This window comes from Phaseolus vulgaris, chromosome 6 (genome assembly GCF_051622355.1).
Source record: "Phaseolus vulgaris cultivar YP4 chromosome 6, ASM5162235v1, whole genome shotgun sequence".
Lineage (NCBI taxonomy): Eukaryota > Viridiplantae > Streptophyta > Magnoliopsida > Fabales > Fabaceae > Phaseolus > Phaseolus vulgaris.
In genome coordinates, this window is record NC_143503.1 from 13,060,956 (window position 1) to 13,073,151 (window position 12,196).

The window sequence follows — 12,196 nt, forward strand, 5'->3', positions numbered from 1 at the left end:
AAAATGCATTAAAAATAGGTAGAACTTGAATTTTTGTCTAATTTTTTTTGTGGGATCTTGTTTTAGTGTATATTGGATGGAGGAGTCCTCAGATTGAAGAGAATAGTGATAGATTTGGAGTTGCCAAAAATTATCGTGACTAAAACATCAAACGGTCATAACTTTTGATAGAAAAGTCGGATGGAGACGCGTTAAAAATGAAAGTTGTTCGAAACGTGGTAACGAATCTAGTTGCCAATTCCCGAAGGACAAGGACCCCCACAACTCGCAGTCACGAAAAAGGTGAACTCATCAATGTTTGATTGTATAGGCCAGGAAGAAGAACAGAACACAAAAAAGAAGTGCAACACGAGGACTTCCCAGGAGGTCACCCATCCTAGTACTACTCTCGCCCAAGCTCCCTTAACTGCGGAGTTCTGATGGGATCCGGTGCATTAGTGCTGGTATGATCGCACCTGTCAAGTGCAGCGCGATCAATGCCTATATGGGTTTGCAAGTGGGTTTCAGTTTCAAATGGTTAAACAGAAAATGGGTCTTGAGATATACAAGATGGACGAACAAGGTAAGACGATTTTTGTAAAATGCATAAAAAATATGTAGAAATTGAATTTTTGTCTAATTTTTTTTGTGGGATCTTGTTTTAGTGTATATTTGATGGAGGAGTCCTCAGATTGAAGAGAATAGTGATAGATTTGGAGTTGCCAAAAATTATCGTGACTAAAACCTCAAACGGTCATAACTTTTGATGGAGAAGTCGGATGAAGACGCGTTAAAAATGAAAGTTGTTCGAAACGTGGTAACGAATCTAGTTGCCAATTCCCGAAGGACAAGGACCCCCACAACTCGCAGTCACGAAAAAGGTGAACTCATCATGGTTTGATTGTATAGGCCAGGAAGAAGAACAGAACACAAAAAAGAAGTGCAACACGAGGACTTCCCAGGAGGTCACCCATCCTAGTACTACTCTCGCCCAAGCACGCTATACTGCGGAGTTCTGATGGGATCGGGTGCATTAGTGCTGGTTTGATCGCACCTGTCAAGTGCAGCGCGATCAATGCCTATATGGGTTTGCAAGTGGGCTTCAGTTTCAAATGGTTAAACACAAAATGGGTCTTGAGATACAAGATGGACGAACAAGGTAAGACGATTTCTGTAAAATGCATTAAAAATAGGTAGAACTTGAATTTTTGTCTAATTTTTTTTGTGGGATCTTGTTTTAGTGTATATTGGATGGAGGAGTCCTCAGATTGAAGAGAATAGTGATAGATTTGGAGTTGCCAAAAATTATCGTGACTAAACTTCAAACGGTCAAAACTTTTGATAGAGAAGTCGGATGGAGACGCGTTAAAAATGAAAGTTGTTCGAAACGTGGCAACGAATCTAGTTGCCAATTCCCGGAGGACAAGGACCCCCACAACTCGCAGTCACGAAAAAGGTGAACTCATCATGGTTTGATTGTATAGGCCAGGAAGAAGAACACAACACAAAAAAGAAGTGCAACACGAGGACTTCCCAGGAGGTCACCCATCCTAGTACTACTCTCGCCCAAGCACTCTTCACTACGGAGTTCTGATGGGATCCGGTGCATTAGTGCTGGTATGATCGCACCTGTCAAGTGCAGCGCGATCAATGCCTATATGGGTTTGCAAGTGGGCTTCAGTTTCAAATGGTTAAACACAAAATGGGTCTTGAGATACAAGATGGACGAACAAGGTAAGACGATTTTTGTAAAATGCATTAAAAATAGGTAGAAATTGAATTTTTGTCTAATTTTTTTTGTGGGATCTTGTTTTAGTGTATATTTGACGGAGGAGTCCTCAGATTGAAGAGAATAGTGATAGATTTGGAGTTGTCAAAAATTATCGTGACTAAACTTCAAACGGTCATAACTTTTGATAGAGAAGTCGGATGAAGACGCGTTAAAAATGAAAGTTGTTCGAAACGTGGTAACGAATCTAGTTGCCAATTCCCGAAGGACAAGGACCCCCACAACTCGCAGTCACGAAAAAGGTGAACTCATCATGGTATGATTGTATAGGCCAGGAAGAAGAACAGAACACAAAAAAGTAGTGCAACACGAGGACTTCCCAGGAGGTCACCCATCCTAGTACTACTCTCGCCCAAGCGCGCTTGACTGCGGAGTTCTGGTGGGATCCGGTGCATTAGTGCTGGTATGATCGCACCTGTCAAGTGCAGCGCGATCAATGCCTATATGGGTTTGCAAGTGGGCTTCAGTTTCAAATGGTTAAACACAAAATGGGTCTTGAGATACAAGATGGACGAACAAGGTAAGACGATTTCTGTAAAATGCATTAAAAATAGGTAGAACTTGAATTTTTGTCTAATTTTTTTTGTGGGATCTTGTTTTAGTGTATATTGGATGGAGGAGTCCTCAGATTGAAGAGAATAGTGATAGATTTGGAGTTGCCAAAAATTATCGTGACTAAAACATCAAACGGTCATAACTTTTGATAGAAAAGTCGGATGGAGACGCGTTAAAAATGAAAGTTGTTCGAAACGTGGTAACGAATCTAGTTGCCAATTCCCGAAGGACAAGGACCCCCACAACTCGCAGTCACGAAAAAGGTGAACTCATCAATGTTTGATTGTATAGGCCAGGAAGAAGAACAGAACACAAAAAAGAAGTGCAACACGAGGACTTCCCAGGAGGTCACCCATCCTAGTACTACTCTCGCCCAAGCTCCCTTAACTGCGGAGTTCTGATGGGATCCGGTGCATTAGTGCTGGTATGATCGCACCTGTCAAGTGCAGCGCGATCAATGCCTATATGGGTTTGCAAGTGGGTTTCAGTTTCAAATGGTTAAACAGAAAATGGGTCTTGAGATATACAAGATGGACGAACAAGGTAAGACGATTTTTGTAAAATGCATAAAAAATATGTAGAAATTGAATTTTTGTCTAATTTTTTTTGTGGGATCTTGTTTTAGTGTATATTTGATGGAGGAGTCCTCAGATTGAAGAGAATAGTGATAGATTTGGAGTTGCCAAAAATTATCGTGACTAAAACCTCAAACGGTCATAACTTTTGATGGAGAAGTCGGATGAAGACGCGTTAAAAATGAAAGTTGTTCGAAACGTGGTAACGAATCTAGTTGCCAATTCCCGAAGGACAAGGACCCCCACAACTCGCAGTCACGAAAAAGGTGAACTCATCATGGTTTGATTGTATAGGCCAGGAAGAAGAACAGAACACAAAAAAGAAGTGCAACACGAGGACTTCCCAGGAGGTCACCCATCCTAGTACTACTCTCGCCCAAGCACGCTATACTGCGGAGTTCTGATGGGATCGGGTGCATTAGTGCTGGTTTGATCGCACCTGTCAAGTGCAGCGCGATCAATGCCTATATGGGTTTGCAAGTGGGCTTCAGTTTCAAATGGTTAAACACAAAATGGGTCTTGAGATATACAAGATGGACGAACAAGGTAAGACGAATTTTGTAAAATGCATTAAAAATAGGTAGAAATTGAATTTTTGTCTAATTTTTTTTGTGGGATCTTGTTTTAGTGTATATTTGATGGAGGAGTCCTCAGATTGAAGAGAATAGTGATAGATTTGGAGTTGCCATAAATTATCGTGACTAAACTTGAAACGGTCATAACTTTTGATAGAGAAGTCGGATGGAGACGCGTTAAAAATGAAAGTTGTTCGAAAAATGGTAACGAATCTAGTTGCCAATTCCCGAAGGACAAGGACCCCCACAACTCGAAGTCACGAAAAAGGTGAACTCATCATGGTTTGATTGTATAGGCCAGGAAGAAGAACAGAACACAAAAAAGAAGTGCAACACGAGCACTTCCCAGGAGGTCACCCATCCTAGTACTACTCTCGCCCAAGCTCCCTTCACTGCGGAGTTCTGATGGGATCCGGTGCATTAGTGCTGGTATGATCGCACCTGTCAAGTGCAGCGCGATCAATGCCTATATGGGTTTGCAAGTGGGTTTCAGTTTCAAATGGTTAAACACAAAATGGGTCTTGAGATATACAAGATGGACGGACAAGGTAAGACGATTTTTGTAAAATGCATAAAAAATATGTAGAAATTCAATTTTTGTCTAATTTTTTTTGTGGGATCTTGTTTTAGTGTATATTTGATGGAGGAGTCCTCAGATTGAAGAGAATAGTGATAGATTTGGAGTTGCCAAAAATTATCGTGACTAAAACTTCAAACGGTCATAACTTTTGATGGAGAAGTCGGATGGAGACGCGTTAAAAATGAAAGTTGTTCGAAACGTGGTAACGAATCTAGTTGCCAATTCCCGAAGGACAATGACCCCCACAACTCGCAGTCACGAAAAAGGTGAACTCATCATGGTTTGGTTGTATAGGCCAGGAAGAAGAACAGAACACAAAAAAGAAGTGCAACACGAGGACTTCCCAGGAGGTCACCCATCCTAGTACTACTCTCGCCCAAGCACGCTATACTGCGGAGTTCTGATGGGATCCGTTGCATTAGTGCTGGTATGATCGCACCTGTCAAGTGCAACGCGATCAATGCCTATATGGGTTTGCAAGTGGGCTTCAGTTTCAAATGGTTAAACACAAAATGGGTCTTGAGATATACAAGATGGACGAACAAGGTAAGACGAATTTTGTAAAATGCATTAAAAATAGGTAGAAATTGAATTTTTGTCTAATTTTTTTTGTTGGATCTTGTTTTAGTGTATATTTGATGGAGGAGTCCTCAGATTGAAGAGAATAGTGATAGATTTGGAGTTGCCAAAAATTATCGTGACTAAACTTGAAACGGTCATAACTTTTGATAGAGAAGTCGGATGGAGACGCGTTAAAAATGAAAGTTGTTCGAAACGTGGTAACGAATCTAGTTGCCAATTCCCGAAGGACAAGGACCCCCACAACTCGCAGTCACGAAAAAGGTGAACTCATCATGGTTTGATTGTATAGGCCAGGAGGAAGAACAGAACACAAAAAAGAAGTGCAACACGAGCACTTCCCAGGAGGTCACCCATCCTAGTACTACTCTCGCCCAAGCTCCCTTCACTGCGGAGTTCTGATGGGATCCGGTGCATTAGTGCTGGTATGATCGCACCTGTCAAGTGCAGCGCGATCAATGCCTATATGGGTTTGCAAGTGGGTTTCAGTTTCAAATGGTTAAACACAAAATGGGTCTTGAGATATACAAGATGGACGGACAAGGTAAGACGATTTTTGTAAAATGCATAAAAAATATGTAGAAATTCAATTTTTGTCTAATTTTTTTTGTGGGATCTTGTTTTAGTGTATATTTGATGGAGGAGTCCTCAGATTGAAGAGAATAGTGATAGATTTGGAGTTGCCAAAAATTATCGTGACTAAAACTTCAAACGGTCATAACTTTTGATGGAGAAGTCGGATGGAGACGCGTTAAAAATGAAAGTTGTTCGAAACGTGGTAACGAATCTAGTTGCCAATTCCCGAAGGACAATGACCCCCACAACTCGCAGTCACGAAAAAGGTGAACTCATCATGGTTTGGTTGTATAGGCCAGGAAGAAGAACAGAACACAAAAAAGAAGTGCAACACGAGGACTTCCCAGGAGGTCACCCATCCTAGTACTACTCTCGCCCAAGCACGCTATACTGCGGAGTTCTGATGGGATCCGTTGCATTAGTGCTGGTATGATCGCACCTGTCAAGTGCAACGCGATCAATGCCTATATGGGTTTGCAAGTGGGCTTCAGTTTCAAATGGTTAAACACAAAATGGGTCTTGAGATATACAAGATGGACGAACAAGGTAAGACGAATTTTGTAAAATGCATTAAAAATAGGTAGAAATTGAATTTTTGTCTAATTTTTTTTGTTGGATCTTGTTTTAGTGTATATTTGATGGAGGAGTCCTCAGATTGAAGAGAATAGTGATAGATTTGGAGTTGCCAAAAATTATCGTGACTAAACTTGAAACGGTCATAACTTTTGATAGAGAAGTCGGATGGAGACGCGTTAAAAATGAAAGTTGTTCGAAACGTGGTAACGAATCTAGTTGCCAATTCCCGAAGGACAAGGACCCCCACAACTCGCAGTCACGAAAAAGGTGAACTCATCATGGTTTGATTGTATAGGCCAGGAAGAAGAACAAAACACAAAAAAGAAGTGCAACACGAAGACTTCCCAGGAGGTCACCCATCCTAGTACTACTCTCGCCCAAGCGCGCTTAACTGCGGAGTTCTGATGGGATCCAGTGCATTAGTGCTGGTATGATCGCACCTGTCAAGTGCAGCGCGATCAATGGCTATATGGGTTTGCAAGTGGGCTTCAGTTTCAAATGGTTAAACACAAAATGGGTCTTGAGATATACAAGATGGACGAACAAGGTAAGACGAATTTTGTAAAATGCATTAAGAATAGGTAGAAATTGAATTTTTGTCTAATTTTTTTTGTGGGATCTTGTTTTAGTGTATATTTGATGGAGGAGTCCTCAGATTGAAGAGAATAGTGATAGATTTGGAGTTGCCAAAAATTATCGTGACTAAACTTCAAACGGTCATAACTTTTGATAGAGAAGTCGGATGGAGACGCGTTAAAAATGAAAGTTGTTCGAAACGTGGTAACGAATCTAGTTGCCAATTCCCGAAGGACAAGGACCCCCACAACTCGCAGTCACGAAAAAGGTGAACTCATCATGGTTTGATTGTATAGGCCAGGAAGAAGAACAGAACACAAAAATGAAGTGCAACACGAGGACTACCCAGGAAGTCACTCATCCTAGTACTACTCTCGCCCAGGCACGCTTCACTGCGAAGTTCTGATGGGATCCGGTGCATTAGTGTTGGTATGATCGCATCTGTCAAGTGCAGCGCGATCAATGCCTATATGGGTTTGCAAATGGGCTTCAGTTTCAAATGGTTAAACACAAAATGGGTCTTGAGATATACAAGATGGACGAACAAGGTAAGACGATTTTTGTAAAATGCATTAAAAATAGGTAGAAATTGAATTTTTGTCTAATTTTTTTTGTGGGATCTTGTTTTAGTGTATATTTGATAGAGGAGTCCTCAGATTGACGAGAATAGTGATAGTTTTGGAGTTGCCAAAAATTATCGTGACTAAACTTCAAACGGTCATAACTTTTGATAGAGAAGTCGGATGGAGACGCGTTAAAAATGAAAGTTGTTCGAAACGTGGTAACGAATCTAGTTGCCAATTCCCGAAGGACAAGGACCCCCACAACTCGCAGTCACGAAAAAGGTGAACTCATCATGGTTTGATTGTATAGGCCAGGAAGAAGAACAGAACACAAAAAAGAAGTGCAACACGAGGACTTCCCAAGAGGTCACCAATCCTAGTACTACTCTCGCCCAAGCACGCTTCACTGCGGAGTTCTGATGGGATCCGGTGCATTAGTGCTGGTATGATCGCACCTGCCAAGTGCAGCGCGATCAATGCCTATATGGGTTTGCAAGTGGGCTTCAGTTTCAAATGGTTAAACACAAAATGGGTCTTGAGATATACAAGATGGACGAACAAGGTAAGACGATTTTTGTAAAATGCATTAAAAATAGGTAGAAATTGAATTTTTGTCTAATTTTTTTGTGGGATCTTGTTTTAGTGTATATTTGATGGAGGAGTCCTCAGATTGAAGAGAATAGTGATAGATTTGGAGTTGCCAAAAATTATCGTGACTAAACTTCAAACGGTCATAACTTTTGATAGAGAAGTCGGATGGATACGCGTTAAAAATGAAAGTTGTTCGAAACGTGGTAACGAATCTAGTTGCCAATTCCCGAAGGACAAGGACCCCCACAACTCGCAGTCACGAAAAAGGGGAACTCATCATGGTTTGATTGTATAGGCCACGAAGAAGAACAGAACACAAAAAAGAAGTGCAACACGAGGACTTCCCAGGAGGTCACCCATCCTAGTACTACTCTCGCCCAAGCACGCTTACCTGCGGAGTTCTGATGGGATCCGGTGCATTAGTGCTGGTATGATCGCACTTGCCAAGTGCATCGCGATCAATGCCTATATGGGTTTGCAAGTGGGCTTCAGTTTCAAATGGTTAAACACAAAATGGGTCTTGAGATATACAAGATGGACGAACAAGGTAAGACGATTTTTGTAAAATGCATTAAAAATAGGTAGAAATTGAATTTTTGTCTAATTTTTTTTGTGGGATCTTGTTTTAGTGTATATTTGATGGAGGAGTTCTCAAATTGAAGAGAATAGTGATAGATTTGGAGTTGCAAAAAATTATCGTGACTAAACTTCAAACGGTCATAACTTTTGATAGAGAAGTCGAATGGATACGCGTTAAAAATGAAAGTTGTTCGAAACGTGGTAACGAATCTAGTTGCCAATTCCCGAAGGACAAGGACCCCCACAACTCGCAGTCACGAAAAAGGGGAACTCATCATGGTTTGATTGTATAGGCCAGGAAGAAGAACAGAACACAAAAAAGAAGTGCAACACGAGGACTTCCCAGGAGGTCACCAATCCTAGTACTACTCTCGCCCAAGCACGCGTACCTGCGGAGTTCTGATTGGATCCGGTGCATTAGTGCTGGTATGATCGCACCTGTCAAGTGCAGCGCGATCAATGCCTATATGGGTTTGCAAGTGGGCTTCAGTTTCAAATGGTTAAACACGAAATGGGTCTTCAGATATACAAGATGGACGAACAAGGTAAGACGATTTTTGTAAAATGCATTAAAAATAGGTAGAAATTGAATTTTTGTCTAATTTTTTTTGTGGGATCTTGTTTTAGTGTATATTTGATGGAGGAGTCCTCAGATTGAAGAGAATAGTGATAGATTTGGAGTTGCCAAAAATTATCGTGACTAAACTTCAAACGGTCATAACTTTTGATAGAGAAGTCGGATGGAGACGCGTTAAAAATGAAAGTTGTTCGAAACGTGGTAACGAATCTAGTTGCCAATTCCCGAAGGACAAGGACCCCCACAACTCACAGTCACGAAAAAGGTGAACTCATCATGGTTTGATTGTATAGGCCAGGAAGAAGAACAGAACACAAAAAAGAAGTGCAACACGAGGACTTCCCAGGAGGTCACCCATCCTAGTACTATTTTCGCCCAACCACGCTTAACTGCGGAGTTCTGATGGGAGCCGGTGCATAAGTGCTGGTATGATCGCACCTGTCAAGTTTAGCGCGACCAATGCCTATATGGGTTTGCAAGTGGGCTTCAGTTTCAAATGGTTAAACACGAAATGTGTCTTGAGATATACAAGATGGACGAACAAGGTAAGACGATTTTTGTAAAATGCATTAAAAATAGGTAGAAATTGAATTTTTGTCTAATTTTTTTTGTGGGATCTTGTTTTAGTGTATATTTGATGGAGGAGTCCTCAGATTGAAGAGAATAGTGATAGATTTGGAGTTGCCAAAAATTATCGTGACTAAACTTCAAACGGTCATAACTTTTGATAGAGAAGTCGGATGGAGACGCGTTAAAAATGAAAGTTGTTCGAAACGTGGTAACGAATCTAGTTGCCAATTCCCGAAGGACAAGGACCCCCACAACTCGCAGTCACGAAAAAGGTGAACTCATCATGGTTTGATTGTATAGGCCAGGAAGAAGAACAGAACACAAAAAAGAAGTGCAACACGAGGACTTCCCAGGAGGTCACCCATCCTAGTACTATTTTCGCCCAACCACGATTAACTGCGGAGTTCTGATGGGAGCCGGTGCATTAGTGCTGGTATGATCGCACCTGTCAAGTGTAGCGCGATCAATGCCTATATGGGTTTGCAAGTGGGCTTCAGTTTCAAATGATTAAACACGAAATGGGTCTTGAGATATACAAGATGGACGAACAAGGTAAGACGATTTTTGTAAAATGCATTAAAAATAGGTAGAAATTGAATTTTTGTCTAATTTTTTTTGTGGGATCTTGTTTTAGTGTATATTTGATGGAGGAGTCCTCAGATTGAAGAGAATAGTGATAGATTTGGAGTTGCCAAAAATTATCGTGACTAAACTTGAAACGGTCATAACTTTTGATAGAGAAGTCGGATGGAGACGCGTTAAAAATGAAAGTTGTTCGAAACCTGGTAACGAATCTAGTTGCCAATTCCCGAAGGACAAGGACCCCCACAACTCGCAGTCACGAAAAAGGTGAACTCATCATGGTTTGATTGTATAGGCCAAGAAGAAGAACAGAACACAAAAAAGAAGTGCAACACGAGGACTTCCAAGGAGGTCACCCATCCTAGTACTACTCTCGCCCAAGCACGCTTCACTGCGGAGTTCTGATGGGATCCGGTGCATTAGTGCTGGTATGATCGCACCTGTCAAGTGCAACGCGATCAATGCCTATATGGGTTTGCAAGTGGGCTTCAGTTTCAAATGGTTAAACACAAAATGGGTCTTGAGATATACAAGATGGACGAACAAGGTAAGACGAATTTTGTAAAATGCATTAAGAATAGGTAGAAATTGAATTTTTGTCTAATTTTTTTTGTGGGATCTTGTTTTAGTGTATATTTGATGGAGGAGTCCTCAGATTGAAGAGAATAGTGATAGATTTGGAGTTGCCAAAAATTATCGTGACTAAACTTCAAACGGTCATAACTTTTGATAGAGAAGTCGGATGGAGACGCGTTAAAAATGAAAGTTGTTCGAAACGTGGTAACGAATCTAGTTGCCAATTCCCGAAGGACAAGGACCCCCACAACTCGCAGTCACGAAAAAGGTGAACTCATCATGGTTTGATTGTATAGGCCAGGAAGAAGAACAGAACACAAAAAAGAAGTGCAACACGAGGACTTCCCAGGAGGTCCCCCATCCTAGTACTACTCTCGCCCAAGCACGCTTCACTGCGGAGTTCTGATGGGATCCGGTGCATTAGTGCTGGTATGATCGCACCTGTCAAGTGCAGCGCGATCAATGCCTATATGGGTTTGCAAGTGGGCTTCAGTTTCAAATGGTTAAACACGAAATGGGTCTTGAGATATACAAGATGAACGAACAAGGTAAGACGATTTTTGTAAAATGCATTAAAAATAGGTAGAAATTGAATTTTTCTCTAATTTTTTTTGTGGGATCTTGTTTTAGTGTATATTTGATGGAGGAGTCCTCAGATTGAAGAGAATAGTGATAGATTTGGAGTTGCCAAAAATTATCGTGACTAAACTTCAAACGGTCATAACTTTTGATAGAGAAGTCGGATGGAGACGCGTTAAAAATGAAAGTTGTTCGAAACGTGGTAACGAATCTAGTTGCCAATTCCCGAAGGACAAGGACCCCCACAACTCGCAGTCACGAAAAAGGTGAACTCATCATGGTTTTATTGTATAGGCCAGGAAGAAGAACAGAACACAAAAAAGAAGTGCAACACGAGGACTTCCCAGGAGGTCACGCATCCTAGTACCACTCTCGCCCAAGCACGCTTCACTGCGGAGTTCTGATGGGATCCGGTGCATTAGTGCTGGTATGATCGCACCTGTCAAGTGCAGCGCGATCAATGCCTATATGGGTTTGCAAGTGGGCTTTAGTTTCAAATGGTTAAACACGAAATGGGTCTTGAGATATACAAGATGGACGAACAAGGTAAGACGATTTTTGTAAAATGCATTAAAAATAGGTAGAAATTGAATTTTTCTCTAATTTTTTTTGTGGGATCTTGTTTTAGTGTATATTTGAGGGAGGAGTCCTCAGATTGAAGAGAATAGTGATAGATTTGGAGTTGCCAAAAATTATCGTGACTAAACTTCAAACGGTCATAACTTTTGATAGAGAAGTCGGATGGAGACGCGTTAAAAATGAAAGTTGTTCGAAACGTGGTAACGAATCTAGTTGCCAATTCCCGAAGGAGAAGGACCCCCACAACTCGCAGTCACGAAAAAGGTGAACTCATCATGGTTTGATTGTATAGGCCAGGAAGAAGAACAGAACACAAAAAAGAAGTGCAACACGAGGACTTCCCAGGAGGTCACCAATCCTAGTACCACTCTCGCCCAAGCACGCTTCACTGCAGAGTTCTGATGGGATCCGGTGCATTAGTGCTGGTATGATCGCACCTGTCAAGTGCAGCGCGATCAATGCCTATATGGGTTTGCAAGTGGGCTTCAGTTTCAAATGGTTAAACACAAAATGGGTCTTGAGATATACAAGATGGACGAACAAGGTAAGACGATTTTTGTAAAATGCATTAAAAATAGGTAGAAATTGAATTTTTGTCTAATTTTTTTTGTGGGATCTTGTTTTAGTGTATATTTGATGG

At 41.2% G+C, this 12,196-nt stretch overlaps 14 non-coding genes and 7 pseudogenes across 14 annotated transcripts; all 21 read right to left on the reverse strand.

Annotated features, from left to right (window-relative positions):
- Nucleotides 1–338: 338 nt before the first annotated feature.
- Nucleotides 339–457, reverse strand: LOC150026860 (5S ribosomal RNA). Its single transcript, XR_016522007.1, has one exon. It is a non-coding gene; the product is annotated as a 5S ribosomal RNA (ribosomal RNA).
- A 459-nt stretch (nucleotides 458–916) lies between these two features.
- On the reverse strand, nucleotides 917–1,035 carry LOC150026861 (5S ribosomal RNA; annotated as a pseudogene).
- A 456-nt stretch (nucleotides 1,036–1,491) lies between these two features.
- LOC150026862 (5S ribosomal RNA) lies at nucleotides 1,492–1,610 on the reverse strand. Its single transcript, XR_016522586.1, has one exon. It is a non-coding gene; the product is annotated as a 5S ribosomal RNA (ribosomal RNA).
- A 456-nt stretch (nucleotides 1,611–2,066) lies between these two features.
- LOC150026863 (5S ribosomal RNA) lies at nucleotides 2,067–2,185 on the reverse strand. Its single transcript, XR_016522259.1, has one exon. It is a non-coding gene; the product is annotated as a 5S ribosomal RNA (ribosomal RNA).
- Nucleotides 2,186–2,642: 457 nt separating this feature from the next.
- On the reverse strand, nucleotides 2,643–2,761 carry LOC150026864 (5S ribosomal RNA). The gene has a single exon (XR_016522008.1). It is a non-coding gene; the product is annotated as a 5S ribosomal RNA (ribosomal RNA).
- Nucleotides 2,762–3,220: 459 nt separating this feature from the next.
- LOC150026865 (5S ribosomal RNA) lies at nucleotides 3,221–3,339 on the reverse strand (annotated as a pseudogene).
- Nucleotides 3,340–3,797: 458 nt separating this feature from the next.
- On the reverse strand, nucleotides 3,798–3,916 carry LOC150026866 (5S ribosomal RNA). The gene has a single exon (XR_016522157.1). It is a non-coding gene; the product is annotated as a 5S ribosomal RNA (ribosomal RNA).
- A 459-nt stretch (nucleotides 3,917–4,375) lies between these two features.
- On the reverse strand, nucleotides 4,376–4,494 carry LOC150026867 (5S ribosomal RNA). The gene has a single exon (XR_016522241.1). It is a non-coding gene; the product is annotated as a 5S ribosomal RNA (ribosomal RNA).
- Nucleotides 4,495–4,952: 458 nt separating this feature from the next.
- LOC150026868 (5S ribosomal RNA) lies at nucleotides 4,953–5,071 on the reverse strand. Its single transcript, XR_016522158.1, has one exon. It is a non-coding gene; the product is annotated as a 5S ribosomal RNA (ribosomal RNA).
- A 459-nt stretch (nucleotides 5,072–5,530) lies between these two features.
- On the reverse strand, nucleotides 5,531–5,649 carry LOC150026869 (5S ribosomal RNA). Its single transcript, XR_016522242.1, has one exon. It is a non-coding gene; the product is annotated as a 5S ribosomal RNA (ribosomal RNA).
- A 458-nt stretch (nucleotides 5,650–6,107) lies between these two features.
- LOC150026870 (5S ribosomal RNA) lies at nucleotides 6,108–6,226 on the reverse strand. Its single transcript, XR_016522195.1, has one exon. It is a non-coding gene; the product is annotated as a 5S ribosomal RNA (ribosomal RNA).
- Nucleotides 6,227–6,684: 458 nt separating this feature from the next.
- LOC150026871 (5S ribosomal RNA) lies at nucleotides 6,685–6,803 on the reverse strand (annotated as a pseudogene).
- Nucleotides 6,804–7,261: 458 nt separating this feature from the next.
- LOC150026872 (5S ribosomal RNA) lies at nucleotides 7,262–7,380 on the reverse strand. The gene has a single exon (XR_016522185.1). It is a non-coding gene; the product is annotated as a 5S ribosomal RNA (ribosomal RNA).
- Nucleotides 7,381–7,837: 457 nt separating this feature from the next.
- Nucleotides 7,838–7,956, reverse strand: LOC150026873 (5S ribosomal RNA). The gene has a single exon (XR_016522758.1). It is a non-coding gene; the product is annotated as a 5S ribosomal RNA (ribosomal RNA).
- Nucleotides 7,957–8,414: 458 nt separating this feature from the next.
- LOC150026874 (5S ribosomal RNA) lies at nucleotides 8,415–8,533 on the reverse strand (annotated as a pseudogene).
- A 458-nt stretch (nucleotides 8,534–8,991) lies between these two features.
- Nucleotides 8,992–9,110, reverse strand: LOC150026875 (5S ribosomal RNA; annotated as a pseudogene).
- A 458-nt stretch (nucleotides 9,111–9,568) lies between these two features.
- On the reverse strand, nucleotides 9,569–9,687 carry LOC150026876 (5S ribosomal RNA; annotated as a pseudogene).
- Nucleotides 9,688–10,145: 458 nt separating this feature from the next.
- Nucleotides 10,146–10,264, reverse strand: LOC150026877 (5S ribosomal RNA). Its single transcript, XR_016522055.1, has one exon. It is a non-coding gene; the product is annotated as a 5S ribosomal RNA (ribosomal RNA).
- A 458-nt stretch (nucleotides 10,265–10,722) lies between these two features.
- LOC150026878 (5S ribosomal RNA) lies at nucleotides 10,723–10,841 on the reverse strand. Its single transcript, XR_016521911.1, has one exon. It is a non-coding gene; the product is annotated as a 5S ribosomal RNA (ribosomal RNA).
- Nucleotides 10,842–11,299: 458 nt separating this feature from the next.
- LOC150026879 (5S ribosomal RNA) lies at nucleotides 11,300–11,418 on the reverse strand. Its single transcript, XR_016522234.1, has one exon. It is a non-coding gene; the product is annotated as a 5S ribosomal RNA (ribosomal RNA).
- A 458-nt stretch (nucleotides 11,419–11,876) lies between these two features.
- Nucleotides 11,877–11,995, reverse strand: LOC150026880 (5S ribosomal RNA; annotated as a pseudogene).
- Nucleotides 11,996–12,196: the final 201 nt, after the last annotated feature.